The 17,497-nt window shown below is 45.0% G+C and overlaps 1 protein-coding gene across 1 annotated transcript in view; it reads right to left on the minus strand.

Moving 5' to 3' along the window:
* The window catches only part of TBX22 (T-box transcription factor 22), a 333,889-nt gene that overhangs the window by 315,666 nt on the left and 726 nt on the right, over positions 1–17,497 (minus strand). The window lies entirely within an intron of this gene.

Consider the following 17,497-nt stretch of genomic DNA (forward strand, 5'->3'; position numbering starts at 1 on the left):
GCCAAGATCCGGATGGCACCGAGGTGGTGTCTAGCAAGTTGTGGCACTGGTGTGGCCATCCTACAATGGTAAAAGTCGGCGTGGGGCGCCCTGTTGGCCTGTGAGATGGCGTCAGTAGCGGACCGATGTGTGAATGGGGCCAAAGGCAGCGCAACAATATTTTCTGTATGGAAGATACCACTAGGCGTTGAGATGCCAAGATCCGGATGGCACCGAGGTGATGTCTAGCAAGTTGCTGTACTGGTGTGGCCATCCTACAATGCTGAAACTCGGCGAGGAGCGCCCCGTTGGCCTGTGAGGTGGCGTCAGTAGCGGACCGATGTGTGAATAGGCCGGAACCAGCACAAGGCGCCAAGATCCGGATGGCACCGTGGTGGTTTCATAGTTGAGAGGCACTTCATCTGCAGTGGGGCGCCAAGATCCGGATGGCACCGAGGTGATGTCTAGCAAGTTGCTGTACTGGTGTGGTCATCCTACAATGCTGAAACTCGGCGTGGGGCGCCCCATTAGCCTGTGAGATGGCGTCAGTAGCGGACCGATGTGCGAATGGGGCAAAGGTAGCGCAAGAATATTTTCTGAATAGAAGACACCACAAGGCGCTGAGATTCGGTTACCACCGAGGTGATGTCTAGCAAGTTGCCGCACTGGTGTGGCCATCCTACAATACTGCTCCGAATAACGGCGTGGGGTGCCCGAAGGGGGGGGGGGGAGGCGGCGTGAACGGGCCTTCCTAGGTGGAGGCTCATCTGCTGTAGTGGGGCGCCCCTTTACCGTTTCAGTTGCCATTCAGCTGAGTTTCGGCTGCTCTTGATGCTACAGCGACAGGCGGCTGCAACAGGACTCTCAAAATGGCGGCCTGTTCTTTGAATTTGGGCCTGGTCTACTAAAATGGCCCTGGGACACTTTAGAACTCGGACGCTCGATTTTTTTTTCCTTTCCTGTACATGCAAAAAAAGGTAAATTCCCGGTACGTTACACGCTTCATCTGCCACGATGTACTCTCCAGAGGAACCGAAAAAAAATATAGTTATGGTAACTATACCATGCATCGTCATATGGAGAGGTGGCACCAATTAATTATAGTGCTGCATAAAAGAGAGACTTGGAGGAGAACCCCCGACCTGCCAGTACATTCATCAAAGAAGTGGCACTGACAGCATCAGAGGCAAGGGAAATGGTCCCAAATATTTAGAACTTTGGAAAGATTAAAATGACATGTTTAGATTGTGGCAAATTAATTTCATGTGGACAGATGAGTGTTACTCTAATAAATACAGCATATGAACATCATCATAGTCGATGGTTGGTAGAGACATTTTGACTATATCCTGGACCTGCCCGTCCTCGCCCAAAATGGCGCCGGAATAAATGGGACTCGTAACTCCTTGTTGTGTACTGGTTGCAGAACCTTGAAATCACGAGATACGTATGCAGTTTTGAAGCATATGGCGGGCGGGGACGAGAATTGATTGAATATTTCGACATCCCTATTGATATTAAGTTCTGATGTGTTATTGATTACTGTACTATTGAAAGTTCGAATTAACGTCACCCATGGTACTTGCCCGCAAATGTATATCTAGATAATTTTATTGTAACTGGCCCTGTCGTATTTTAATTATAAAATGTACGTCCACCGATTCCGCAACTGTTAGACACCTTAGTTCTTGCAACCTAATGGCCCGCCCGTTACGTTCCTCTACAGTGTAAATGTCTACTCATCATATACGATTACAGTTTGCTCCGTGGCCGGCCCACGTGGTTATAGGCTCGTATTTGTATAATGAAATTTTCACAATAAAGGTTTTTAAAAGAAAACATGGTAGTAGTATATACATTGGTAAAGTTTTTAATAATAGTCACTGTTTTAGAATCATTAAAAGGCAAGTGAAATAAAGCAGACCAATTACATGAAGGGTAAAAGGTATAATACGCAGGAACGCAGTAAAGATAAATGGTCAAGGGCTGTTGTGTTTTCTACTCCTGCAACATAAAGTGATCGATAAGAATCTCATATTCAGGCGTATCGGCGACTAAGAAAGCAGGTCGACCCTCTTTTGCTCAACGGCTCCGTCATGGGACGAAGAAACGCTCTTTTTCTCGAAAAAAGAATATATTTTACTTGCAGGACAGTTGTAAATTTTCCGGGAAAGTACATTAGCCTGGAACATTATAATATATATTTAAGAAAAAATAATGTTCGGAAGTAATAAAAAGCGTAATTTTTAGGTCATATGACCAAGCCTTTCATCATTAGAATAAGAAAAGTAAAATGAACCAATGAAAAGTTTTATTAACAAGTCACATGACTTGTTATGCTTACGTTACGCGCTGCGCGTCGTGCCCCGGATGACTTCCGGATGCGCTAACGCGGCGCGTCATATGACGCATTACGCGACAACGCAGGTCCAGAATATAGTCAAAATGTCTCCACCAACCAGCGGTCGGAACACAACCCCTTTCAGCAGGCTAAATAGTTCTGTTAAATGACAACAGAAGGGACAGGCAACAAGAACCATCAGTCAAAGAGGGGAGGGCTAGTTCTTCTCTACCGGGTTACATTGGGGCGCTACCGGAACTGATCGAATTGGTAGTCTACAGTGTTTCTGGATGTTTCAGATTGAAGCTGGGGTTAGCATGAGAGCACCACCATTTCGTAGCTCCGTCGTGGCCATTCCGCAACCAATCATGGCAGCCGCTCTTTATCGTTATTTTGGGCGGGGTGGGTGGCGGAGCCGAGCTGTTTTGCAGCCATCATTGTGTGGAGTTCAGTTCATCTCACTAGTTTTGTATTTGTCATGAGGGGTTGTTCCTAATGTTTCTATTTTAGCGAGGTTAAAAAGAGATCCCATTAGTGGCCTACTGATTTTGCTCGATTCCTTTTCTTTTTTTTACACGATTTTTCGTTATCTGCAAAGACTAAACAGAGTATTGCGACTCTGTGTTTGTTTGTAAATAGAGAATGAACCAAAGAGAACCAATTCTAAAACAGTAAATGCTTGGATAACAATCAATCAAATGGAGAGAGAAGCAGGCACGACGTATTACAACGGGGGCAAAGGCCTGCGTTAACTACCTTTCACTATCTGCAAAGAGAGAGTACTCCTAATAGAAATGAGGGGGGGGGGGGCACCATTCAAAGCAGATCAGTGTGCATAAACACGAAAATGTTTTCACTTACCACGTACTTGACATTCGACAGCTTATGATATTTGCTATTAAAAAAACATTGAAATTCACTGAAAAAACCATAGGTTATAGACCATATATAGTTAGGAATTAGCATTTACAAAACCTTGAAAATTCACTGAAAAAAACATAGGTTATAGACCATATATAGTTAGGAATTAGCATTTAAAAAACCTTATTTTACTCACACAAAACCATTGAAATTCCATATATAGTTAGTTGCACTAACTATATATCGCGCACCCGCAATCCACTGCTGATGATGTCACATATTACATCATTCATGACATGGTCAGTGACATCACTGATGACATCACTGATGACATCTCAAATGACATCACTGATGACATCACTGATGACATCTCATTTGACATCAATGACCACATCACTGATGATATCATTCATGTGACAATACAATGCATCTCCTCACATTTTAATATAACCTCTGTTTCACCCAGTGTTAAATACAGAGTATAATTTTTGAAACCATTGACACACCAATACTAGTTACTACATACGCACTCACTGATTCCTACGTCTACACACACCTTCACTCATTCACCCATACAATCATTCATACATACAATCACTCATCTTTACAACACTATCATATGCACTCATACACCTATACAGACACTCACAGTCTGCCACTCATCCATGGAGTTACTCACACACCTAGTCAGTCCTGTAAAGAATCAATCACACTTCCATTTTCTTGTCTATACAGTTAAACATAGAGCACCTTACATTTTCAAACATATACTAACACATACTTACCTTCTTATACAATCATTGATACAAGTACACATTGATCTGCACAGAGTCATACACCTCCCAGCCAGCCACACACACACTCAGTCTCCCATACAAATACTTGGGCAATCAATCAATAACCCATATAGTTACTCATATAGCTACTGATCAACACATGCAGCAGTTTATAGAACAACAGACATAATGATGCACAAATTAAGACAGTTTAGTCACTAACCCATGCACTCAGTGAGACACATTTAATCACTCAGTCATACAGTCAGTCATGCACCTACTAAATCCTTCGTCCAGACACTTACACATCCACTCATTCTTCAATATGTAAGACATATTTAAACTTTACAGAAACAAAAAATCACTGGATGTTGTTATCAGTCATGTCATCAGTGATGTCATTTGAGATGTCATCAGTGATGTCATCAGTGATGTCACTGACCATGTCATGAATGATGTAATATGTGACATCATCAGCAGTGGATTGCGGGTGCGCGATATATAGTTAGTGCAACTAACTATATATGGAATTTCAATGGTTTTGTGTGAGTAAAATAAGGTTTTTTAAATGCTAATTCCTAACTATATATGGTCTATAACCTATGGTTTTTTCAGTGAATTTTCAAGGTTTTGTAAATGCTAATTCCTAACTATATATGGTCTATAACCTATAGTTTTTTCAGTGAATATATATATATAAATATATACACAGATGGACTATACATAATAACAATTGAGTTATTGACATGAAGTGAACACAAAAAATTACATATATATTTACATATCACAACGCATTATATACATGACACATGTACATATATTACAAAAACAAACAGTGTGCAGTTCTTGTAAAGAAAGTATCAACCCAGTAAATGTTTTCTCCTATTATTTTTCAATTATTCTGGGTGATCATATACACTTGACATTAAAGCGTCGACATTTCGACCCCTAGGCTTAACTCACTTGACCTCAGGTTTTTGTTGTAAGGGCAGAAGCATAGCAGGTGGGCTGTTGACTCTGGTGAGGCATTAAATGCCTGACACTGATCCTCTGTGGGGACATTCCTACACCACTTGTTGCAAAATAATTTAGTAGGTAAAGTTTTAAAGCGGTATTGAATAAATAATTTCCGTGCCAGTGGTGGTACAATTTCATCAATGGTTTCTTCATAAAAAGGGGCAAATTTAAAATTAGTAAATTCTTGGGTCAGTCAGAGTACCCGCCTGTTTGGTCCGCCTCCTTCTCCATCATAGCATCCCAGTACATCTTTTTAATCCTACATTTGGGGACAAGGCCAAGTTTTTCGTGGGCTTTCCAATATTCCTCCATCCCAACGCTCTTTATTAAATTCTTCAGGCAACTAAACCATGCGATAGTATAAACCTGGGCTTGCTTTAGAAAATCTACTGCCTCTGTTCTATATGGTATGAGCTCATTTACCAACCATAGGCAGTGCCAAAACATTAGCTATTTATAGGCCATCTTATGCCCCAGCGTTTTTATGGCCTGGGTCTAGAAACATTGTGACCAGGGGGGTACTAATGGGGAGGGTTAGCAATGATTGAATAAACCTATTTTCTACCATGGTGAGGGAGTTTGTATTTCCAATATCCCACAATTCAGCCCCCCAGAGAGTTCCCCCACGTATCTTGGTGTTAGAAATCTCAAGTGGTGGGGCCATTTTCATAGACACTATTTTACTTTATTTATCTGACCTAAGTATGTGGTATGTTGGATTAGGGATGCTTGGACTTTTTCAATTTGTGATTTTAGTTTTTGAATCATTTAATGCCAACGCATACTCCTTACAAAACTTGGTAAAGGTATTCAATAGTTGTTGCAAGCCAAGGGAGGATTTCGAAATTAAAAGGGTGCCATCTGCAAAGAGTAGGGCTGGTATTCTTTGCTCCCCCACCGCTGGGGTGTCATATCCATCCATGTCCAAATAACCAATCACACCATTGAGAAAGAGAGAGAATAGCATGGGCGCTAAAATGCATCGTTGTGTCACTCCACAGTTGACAGGGAATTGCTCAGTGAACTGGTTGTTATATCACTATCTAAGCGATTAACCACTACCATGTCATGGACTAGAGGCCAGAGGCTTAGTGCAACCAAGCAGTAGTCAATTCTACTGGCATAGCCAGGTCGGTTGTAGGTTACCTCCCCTTTTAGGTCTGATTTTGTTCTTCCGTTAGTGGCTCTCAGATCATGTTGTAGCGAGAGGGCCAACACTTGGCTACCTCTCTTCAACCACCTAACTGGGGCAAGATCTAATGAGGGGACCTGCCAGACCTTATCTCAATCCTCCGTCAGATCTCTGTGGATCATAGTTAAAGGTTCAAATGTACAGTTTAGATCCCGCTTCCAGGGTTCTTGTGCTATCAGCAGATTCAGATAGTGCCTGTTCTAGGATTCTAATAGTATTGGTGTCTTTGCTGCCTCGATCAACCTTATTAAAGACATTATAGATCCTGATTTTTTGATCACCACAGATTTTTCGATCTATAGCTAGTATATCAGGGGATTCTATATGAACCAGTTTTATTTTTAAGCCTAGGGCATTTCTTACCCAAATTGCCAAGCCTCCCAATGGCCTCCTCTTCTCTTACCTGGTTGCATTCAGGCCAAAGGTAGAGAACCCATTCTTGTAAGGGGTATGCAGGCTCCATGTTTCTTGGAATAGTATTATGTAATGTGAATCCACAAAGGAACCCCAGTCGGGTTCAGCTAAAAGTGTAATAATCTCTACCACATTCCAGACCCAAATTTGAAGATTTACAGGTTTCCCCTAGCTCAGCATTTGGATACTATTGGCCCCCTCTCCTCCTTCCTCATTCCAATGTGCACCACTTCCAGCCAAAGTAGCAGGCACCCCTACTTCTCCTACTGTATGTTCTACCGGCCCTTCCAGAATGTTACCAGTGGGATACATACTTTCTTCTGAGTGCAACAATCCTCCTCTATGCATGTCAGACCTGTGGACCTAGACCATTTGTCTTAATTCGAGGCTCCCCACCCTATACTGACCCAGCGGTGCAACTATCACTCCGTAGGAGTATCTTGGCGCTATGCAGAAACATACATGATACTCAAAAGGATGCTGCTATCACAAATATGGATGAATTAGATACGTGAAAGGCAGAGTGAGTCAGCAGCCCCAAAAATCCAGGTTTTCAAGGATTTTCTGAAGCAGAGTCTTGAGTGAATGAGGCGGAGAGGACAGGGGTGTGTATTCTATGCTTTTACCTCAAGTACTGCTACGGATTTCCCTCATTTTGTTTTACATCACAACAGGGCTTTAGTAGATTTGCCGATGAGGCCCTAAGAAGGCATGTGGTGACATAGGGTGTAAAACTGGCTGTTACGTATTTAGGTCCTGATGGCCTTAAAGCTATAAAGGTGATGACGAGTATCTTGAATAATACTCTTTTATGGATAGGTAGCCGGTGCAATGATATAAAGGCTGCTGAGGCTGAGGAGCGACGCAGGAGTTTCAGTACCAGGCGGGCTGCCGCATGTTGAACAGTCTGGATATTTTTTAAAATTACCTAGTTGGCATCTGCATAAAGGCTATTACAGTAATCTAGTCTGCAGGAGATTAGGCTGCTGTAACAGTTTTTCTTGCCATAACTGGGAGTAAATCAAAGGACATTTTTAGGAATTGCATCAGCTGGAAGCACTTCCCAGCCACTGATATCACTTGTGTATGAAAGGATAAGGTTGTATCAAATTTCACCCCAGGATTGTTGACTACCTCTACTGTGTTGGGGGGAGGGATGTCTGACGGCCACCAGTGACTAGGGGTAAAAGTATTAGATTGGCTTAGAAGCATGATTTCAGTTTTTTGAGAATTAAACTTCAAGTGGTTCAGCTTCATCCAGTGTATGAACACCGTGAGACACCGTTGGAAGTTCTTGTCTACGCTGGCAGAATGTTTATCTAACGCTAATATCAACTGAGTATCATCAGCATTAGAGGTGGTTTCAATATTAAATGATGATATCAGTTCTATGAGGGGGGCCATATATACATGGAAGAATACTGGACTTAATGTAGTACCCTGCGGAACACCTGTGTACAGGTTTTTTTTTACTGACTGATAGTGTCCAAGCATGACTACTTGTTGACGGTTTGTCAAAAATGATTCCAGCCAGGCTATGGCCAGATGGGAGATGCCACAGACTTTAAGGCGGTATAATAGGATGTCATGGGAAATAGTATAAAGGTGGCCGATGAAATCTAAAAGAATTACCACTGCCTTTTTCCCTTCATCGAGGGCAAATTTAAGAGTCTCCGAAGTATGCAAGAGTGCCAATTCTGTAGAGTGTAATGGCTTGACACCTGATTGATTTGGATGCAGTGTATTCATTTCTTCTAAGAAGGTAGTTAGTTGACTATTGACAAATTTCTCAGTGATTTTACTAAAGTAGGGTAATGAGGAGATGGGCAGAAGGTTAGAGAAAGTAGCAGGATCGATAATTGCTTTTTCTGAAGAGGCTTAACTGCAGCGATTTTCCAATCTTGGGGTGCTTCTGCTAGTGAGAGTGATGAATGAATTATGTTGTTAAAGAGTGGGTTGACAGTGTCAATCGTGGCATGAAGTACCTCCGGGGGGAAGGGATCGAAATGGAATCCTGACTTACAGGAAAGAATGGATTGGCAGGATTGTGCCATATCAATCATGTGAAAAGAATGCAGATAACCTGTTCCAGGGTTCTGATACTTGTTCTGTGTCGGGGGCAACCCCTTAAAGTCAATATGTAAGCTTTGTATTTTCTGTTCAAAGAAGTTGACTATTTGGTTGCAGAGAGTCTGTAAAGAAAGGATATCCTCCTATTCGAGTGATGTAGGGTGCAGGAAGGATTTTACAATTTAAAAAAGATTGTTTTTTGGTCGGAGTCAGCTAATGCGAGTTGTTTAGTGTAGTATACTTTCTTTTCCAGTCTGATTTGATGGTGATAGGCTTTAAGGGCCCATTTGAACTGGGTAAGTTCCTCTTGTTTATAGACTCTTTGCCATCTTCATTCTATCTGTCTACATTGTAGGTGTAGGTCTATCAGCTTTTGAGGGTACCAGGGGTCGGAGTCAGCTAATGCGAGTTGTTTAGTGTAGTATACTTTCTTTTCCAGTCTGATTTGATGGTGATAGGCTTTAAGGGCCCATTTGAACTGGGTAAGTTCCTCTTGTTTATAGACTCTTCGCCATCTTCATTCTATCTGTCTACATTGTAGGTGTAGGTCTATCAGCTTTTGAGGGCACCAGGGGTATGACATTTTAGTGCTCTGTTTTTTTTAAGGCGACTGTGGGGGCCAGAGAATTGCTGAGCATTTGCACTCAGGAGTTGAAATGTTGTGTGTCCCTAGTAGGATCTTCTGATATGTTGGGTCTGAGATCCAGTGCTTTAATATTGAGGTCCTGATTAGCTATCATTTTGCTCCATTTCCGCACCATTTTGGGGGTGTCATTGGTAGGACGCAATGTGGTGTTGGCACACTTGCATTTTATCTCAAATGGGATGAACCAGTGATCTGTCCAAGCATGGGCACTGGAGAATTAACTTTTAGGGAACAGAGATTAGAGCAGATACCGTCCAAGGTATGTCCAGCATTATGAGTGGAGGAGCATATCAACTGCTGTGGTCCCAAGGTCTCTAAGGTATCTAGAAAGTGTATGACTCCGGGTTCATTCTTACATTCTAAGTGTACGTTAAATGCGCCTAGAAGGGTGAAGTTTGAGTATCTGAGAGTTTGAGGGCCTAGAGAGTCTTCCAGAACATCTAGAAAGGGAGAACCTGGACCCGGTGGGCAATAAATCAGGGCTCCGGGGAAAGAACCGTCAGCTTGAAAGCAGAAGTCCAGCCTTTCTGCCCCTTTCAGGTCTGTGAATTTGAAGGTACAGCATTGAAGCATATTATGGTCAATTGTGCCAAGTCCTCCTCCCCATAATTCCAGCCTATCTTGTCGAGGTATGGTATATCCCAGAGGGAGGGCCTGAGCAAGATCTTGTCTACACCCCTCCCTAAGCCAAGTTTCTGTAACAAAAAGAATATCTAGATCCAAGTCTAGGATCAGGTCATGGCTGTTTTGGGCATGCTGACATATGGATCGAGCGTTGATCAGTCCACCTAGCAGTGAGTTGCAGGGACTCTCGAGTTTCTTAATCTGTTCAAGTTGGGGACTGATTTCAAGTTTGCATTTCCTACACATTATTGAGCCTTTTCAATTATCAGGTTGCATATAATTATCAAAATTCTGTGAGGAGTTATTAAGAGCAAGCAAGACATCTTTTGTTAGTATCATAAATGATGAGAATTGGTCAGCAAGGCTGGTGCTGGCTGCGTTCCTGGTGCAGACAGGCTTGCCTATGGTGCTCCAGTGGCGCGTCCACTGCGTGTCGCGGTGGTGGGCATTTTACATAGTGTGTGCACCAGCAACCACTAGACTGCAGCAGAATGAAAATGGCCGCTCTTCCGGTGAGCTTCGTAAACAGCACCCCTCCTAGACGAGTGTCAGAACTGGAATGCTGGCAAAACGTAGAAGGAGGCTCTCAACAGGAGAGTTGGATTCTATAGGATATAGAGTGCATGAGCTGAAACCTAGGAGTTAGGTGCCTATCCAAATTCAATGCACAATGCACAACTCCAAACACAGGTACAGAAACCACCACGTGGTGGCAGTATTCAAAGTATGCTTAACAGAACTGAATGCTGCTGGATTTTGAGATGTGATAGCATCAATAAGGGACTAAACACATTGGATGAATGTAACTCCGTAATCTCATGTTGATGTTCTACTAGTCCTCCTCTGTTGCGACATTATTTCTCTCGCACAAATGGCGTGAGTCTATTTACATATTTGATTGCTTATTTTACTTTATTTGGCTATAACTCTGTACAAACACTTCATATATCCTTTGTATTTTTCCATGTACACAGTATCAATGTTTTTGAAGCATTTTTTACGGCACTTATTTTTGAATATATGACATGGCCTGGTTGGTAACCTGTATTATTTCCCAAACCTGTCTTCAGGAGCCATATATTGTAGCATAGCACAACGTCCAAATTGTTAGGTCTCGCCTGAGACAATGCGCTTGCGCATTGCCAGCGAGATTATAGTAAGGGGAAAAGAAAAGTCTACCAAAGAGCTATAAAAAAATGCGGTCTATGGCCAGTGAATATGAGGCATTCAAGCACGAGGCTGGCATCTGGACTGTTTTCGCCTGCGTGTGCTCGGCCTCACTTCCTGCCCTCTCTTACTTTCATTATCGCTCACACCCCATATGCTCGTTCCCTCCCACCTTCCCTTTGATGCCAGAGGGCTTTGGAATGCGGATTATGGCCAGTGCATGTGCCTCACCATTTGCTCCCCCGCATCAGACTACAAAGGCTGCCGCTCCACCGCCCCCGCATCAGAATTGAAAGGAATTCACTCCCTGCTATCTTGTTGTTTTGGCCCTACACTCACCATGCATTAGCTAAAGCTCACCAGTGGGCCTTTTGCCCCTCACTAAAAGCTGCTCTCCTCACGTCTCTTTCTCGCTCTCGCTATCGCACCCACGCTCTTTCTGTTACTCCTTGCTCTCTTTATCTCTATTCCTCCCCTGTAGTTATCTCTCATTCTCGAGCTCTTCCTCACTCTCCCCATGACATCCCTCTCGCTAACCTACTTTCCCTCTCAATGCTGAATATTGAAAAATATAAGCAGTCGCCAGGTGTTTTTAACTCAATTTTTTTCACTTTCTACGTGCACACCACTCGTGTGTTATTTTTTTTCCTCCTCCTACCCCTCTCTCTACGTCTCTTTCACGCTCTCGCACCCACTCTCTTTCATTTACTCCTTGCTCTCCCTCCAACTCCACCCTCAACTCAAACTACACCCTCCAACTCCACCCTCCAACTCCAACTTCACCCTCCAACCCCACTCTCCAACTCCATCTCCAACCGCCAACTCCACCCTCCAACTTCACCCTCCAACTCCGAATCCACCCTCCAACCCCACCCTCCAACTCCACCCTCCAACTCCACCCTCCAACTCCAACTCCACCCTCCAACTCCAACTCAACCCTCCAACTCCAACTCAACCCTCCAACTCCAACTCCACCCTCCAACTCCACCCTCCAACTCCACCCTCCAACTCCAACTCCACCCTTCAACTCCACCATCCAACTCCACCATCCAACTCTAACTCCTCCCTCCAACTCCACCCTCCATCTCCAACTCCACCTCCACCGTCCAACTCCACCCTCCAACTCCACCCTCCACCCTCCAACTCCACCTTCCAACTCCACCCTCCAACTCCAACCCCACCCTCCGACTCCAACTCACCCTCCAGCTCCACCCTCCAACTCCAACTCCACCCTCCAACTCCAACTCAACCCTCCAACTCCAACTCCACCCTCCAACTCCAACTCCAACCTCCAACTCCACCCTCCAACTCCAACTCCACCTTCCAACTCCACCCTCCAACTCCAACTCCACCTTCCAACTCCACCCTCCAACTCCACCCTCCAACTCCACCCTCCAACTCCACCCTCCAACTCCACCCTCCAACTCCACCCTTCAACTCCAACTCCACCAACCTCCAACTCCAACTCCACCCTCCAACTCCACCCTCCCACTCCACCCTCCAACTCCACCCTCCAACTCAAACTTCACCCTCTAACTCCAATTCCACCCTCCAACTCCAACTCCACCCTCCAACTCCAACTCCACCCTCCAACTTCACCCTCCAACTCCACCCTCCAACTCCACCCTCCAACTCCAACTCCATCCTCCAACTCCAACTCCGCCATCCAACTCCACCCTCCAACTTCAACTCCACCCTCCAAATCCTCCTTCCAACTCCACCCTCCAACTCCACACTCCAACTCCACCCTCCAACTCCACCCTCCAACTCCACCCTCCAACTCCACCCTCCAACTCCAACTTAACCCTCCACCTCCACCCTCCACCTCCACCCTCCAACTCCACCATCCAACTCCAACTCCACCCTCCAACTCCACACTCCAATTCCACCCTCCTACTCCACCCTTCAACTCCACCCTCCAACTCCACCCTCCAATTCCAACTCCACCCTCCAACTCCAACTCCACCCTCCAACTCCACCCTCCAACTCCACCCTCCAACTCCAACTCCACCCTCCAACTCCACCCTCCAACTCCACCCTCCAACTCCACCCTCCAACTCCACCCTCCAACTCCACCCTCCAACCCCAACTCCACCCTCCAACTCCACCCTCACCCTCCAACTCCACCCTCACCCTCCAACTCCACCCTCACCCTCCAACTCCAACTCCACCCTCCAACCCCACGCTCCAACTCCAACTCCACCCTCCAACTCCACCCTCCAACTCCACCCTCCAACTCCACCCTCCAACTCTACTTTCCAACTCCACCCTCCCACTCCACCCTCACCCCCCAACTCCACCTTCCAACTCCAACTCCACCCTCCAAATCAAACTCCACCCTCCAACTCCAACTCAACCCTCCAACTCCACCCTCCATCACTCAGGAACACCACCACATCACTCATGGACACCACCACATCACTCAGGGACACCACCACATCACTCGGGGACACCACCACATCACTCGGGGACACCACCACATCACTCTAATACACCACCACATCACTCTAATACACCACCACATCACTCTAATACACCACCACATCACTCAGCCCAACCACATCATCACTCAGCACCACAACAGCACTGTCCTTGCTTGCTACCAACAAGCATTGCCATAGCCCTCCAACTCCACCCTCCAAATCCACCCTCCACCCTCCAACTCCACCCTCCAACTCCAACTCCACCCTCCAACTCCACCCTCCAACTCCGCGCTCCAACTCCACCCTCCAACTCCTCCCTCCAACTCCACCCTCCAACTCCACCCTCCAACTCCACCCTCCAACTCCACCCACCAACTCCACCCTCCAACTCCACCCTCTAACTCCATCCTCACCCCCCAACTCCAACTCCACCCTCCAACTCCACCCTCCAACTCCACCTCCACCCTCCAACTCCAACTCCACCCTCCAACTCCACCCTCTATCACTCAGGAACACCACCACGTCACTCAGGGACACCACCACATCACTCAGGAACACCACCACATCACTCAGGAACACCACCACATCACTCAGGAACACCACCACATCACTCAGGAACACCACCACATCACTCGGGGACAATACCACAGCACTCAGGAACACCACCACATCACTCAGGAACACCACCACATCACTCAGGAACACCACCACATCACTCGGGGACACCACCACATCACTCTGGGAACACCACCACATCACTCAGGAACACCACCACATCACTCGGGAACACCACCACTTCACTCGGGGACACCACCACATCACTCCGGACACCACCACATCACTCAGGGACACCACCACATCACTCGGGAACACCACCACATCACTCAGGGACACCACCACATCACTCAGGGGCACCACTCATGGGCACCACCACATCCCTCAGGGACACCACCACATCACTCAGGGACACCACAACATCACTCAGGAACACCACCACATCACTCAGGGACACCACCACATCACTCGGGGACACAACCACATCACTCGGGGACACCACCACATCACTCTGGGACACCACCACATCACTCTAATGCACCACCACATCACTCTAATACACCACCACATCACTCAGCCCAACTACATCATCACTCAGCACCACAACAGCACTGTCCTTGCTTGCTACCAACAAGCATTGCCATAGCCAATAGGACTCGCATTAGGAAAGTGTAAGCTATTGGCTTTGAGTATAACGATGCTATTAATTTATATATCTTCAAAGCCAACACATATTAAAAAAATGTGTCATTTACAATAACAATAGCTCACACTTTCCTAATGCGAGAGCTTTTGCATTGCAAATGCTTGTTTTTAACTTGAAACTTTTTCATCTGGTGCATGCATATCTCTTTGCCCTACTTTATCTCTTTGGCTTGTCTTAATTTTTAGGCCTAATCTGCTGAATGAGTCCCATTCAGTTTTGTGCAGCAGTGGCACAGTTATTTTTCCAATCAAATGTTTTCAATATTTTTCCAATTCTGTTGATTTTTGATTTTTCTTGATGTCAATAATGCCAATTGACAGGTTTGTTTGACAATGGAGAACTGATTAGTCCTCTTTTTGTTTCTATGTGTGTGAGGAGCACCCTAGCAGATGCTGCTCTTTCTATGCCTGCACCGTTTGCATGGCTCCTATACTTTTCATAATATTTTTCAGAAACAGTCTTGTGAGAAATTCCCCTGGCCTTATATTTTTCGTTTTTTATCATGTTTTGTTCCAAGTATTTATTGACAGGTTTGATACACTATGGAGACGTAGTCTTTTTTTGGTCTCCATGTACATGAACTGTGCCCCAGGCGCCAAGCTGCAGAATTTCTGCCAATTAAAGCGAGACAAAGCGTCTGCTATAGAATTGTTAATGCCTGGAATGTACCGTGCTCTGAACACTATTTTCAATGTTAGGCTCTGTAACATGAAAACCCGTAACAGGCGTAACACATGTAGATCTTTAGCTCCTTAATTATTAATAAGATCTACCACAGACATATTGTCGACATGAAAAAGTACACATCTATCCCTAAATTCTTCCCCCCAATCCAGCAAAGCAACAATCAGAGGGAATAATTCCAGGAAGGCAATACTGTGCCCTTGTTGAAGCCAATGAGAGGGCCACCTTTCCGCACACCGGTGACCTTCCCAAAACAAACCGAATCCAAGAGCCCCAGACGCATCTGAAAAGAGATGGATCTGCCAAATGGTGCTGTCCTCCACAAAAAAGAGGGAAGCTCCATTAAAATCCTCCAAAAACCTAATCCAAATGAAAAGGTCTTACTTGATGGCCTTGGAAATTCAAATCCTTTGGTGAGGAAGGTATGCCCCTGACATTGCCATCCCCAAACGTCTGCAAAAAGTCCTGCATGCCCTAACCACCCGACAGGCAAAGTTTAGATAGCCCAGTAAGCGCTGAACCTGTCTGAGCTCAATCTTGTCTTTGACGATTACACCCAGCAAAAAGGACCTGATTTCCTGTACCTATTCATTCGGCAAATGAGCTATCATATCCTGGTTGTCAATTTCTATACCCTAAAAAGTGAGTTTAGTGCTCAGGCCCTTAGTCTTTTCCGGAGACAACGGGACTCCCAGCTCTTTAGCCATGTCCTGAAAAATGCCTAGAGCCCTGCTACACTGATCTGAATGTGCAGCTCCAATGAACATAAAGTCATCCAGATAGTGGCAAAAATACTGATGACCACTTCTCCTGGTAAAGCATCATTGCAAAAATGTACTAAACATCTCAAAAAAAGCACACGATACTGAGCACCCCATAGGGAAAACTCTGTCTACGTAAAATGCTCCATCAAAAAAATGCCCAAAAGTTCAAAATCCGATGGATGTATTGGTAGCAAGCGGAAAGCTGACTCAATATTGCTCTTCACCAATTCAGCCCCAGTCGCAACCAACCTTACCAATTTTAATGCATCACCTACCGACGCATAAGACACATTAAAATCATCGGGGGAAATGAAATCATTAACGGATTGACCCTCTGGCCACGAGAGATGGTAATACAATCAAGTTTACCAGAGGGCACTGCCAGAATAGACCCGCTATCCTGCCTGCTTTCAATTCCACCTCCAATTTCTTTCGCACAATCTGTGGAGAGTCCTTGGCACATTTCGGGTTATCAGCCCAACGATTATACCTAGGCCCCTGATAACCAATCTTTAAACCGTCCCTGAATCCCCAAATAAAGTTTGGAAGCAACCTCAGAATCTGGGTACTCAGCCATGATTCAAGAATGCTAACAATATTAGGGCAACCCGGTATACCTTAAGGGACAGGGTATGATTAATGTTATCTATACAAATGTGCCTTAAGGATTTGTTATGCACAGCCTTCAATTCTTTACACAGCCATAGGAATGGGCACAGAAATAAATCACTCAAGGGATATACTCAAAAAGCGTTATATTTATGATTTGCCTTTAAATCAAAATCAACTCCTAAACAACACTGTCACTACTAACATTTTCAGCTTCCATAGTAGTGTGACACCCTTGTTGAACACAATCTTTAGTGTACAAATCATATCCAATAACCAATTCCAATTTTCTTAGATAGTATCTTTCTATACAAATATGTACAATGTACTGTCAACATTTGTTAACACATATATACACAATGGGTATCCAATAAGTCGACGTTTCGGTCTTGTGTAGGTCATGACGGCAGAATACCTCTCCTAAGATGGGGGCGACGCCACATACGGAGACATGCATACTGGGTTATAGGTCAACGTGAGGCGGGCGGTTTTCTACAGACTTGAAACGCTAAGCAAGCCGTGTTGATGAAATTGAGTTGTGGCGTGCGGTTGGGCAGAGGACATCCACGGAGCTAAAGCTCCGAATCGACATCACCCCACCGCTTATCGTGGAATAAACTAACCGTGGCTCTAAATTCCCTGTCGTAGCTGAGCCACGCAAACCCCCAA

This window comes from Lissotriton helveticus, chromosome 4_1 (genome assembly GCF_964261635.1).
Source record: "Lissotriton helveticus chromosome 4_1, aLisHel1.1, whole genome shotgun sequence".
Classification (NCBI taxonomy): Eukaryota; Metazoa; Chordata; class Amphibia; order Caudata; family Salamandridae; genus Lissotriton; species Lissotriton helveticus.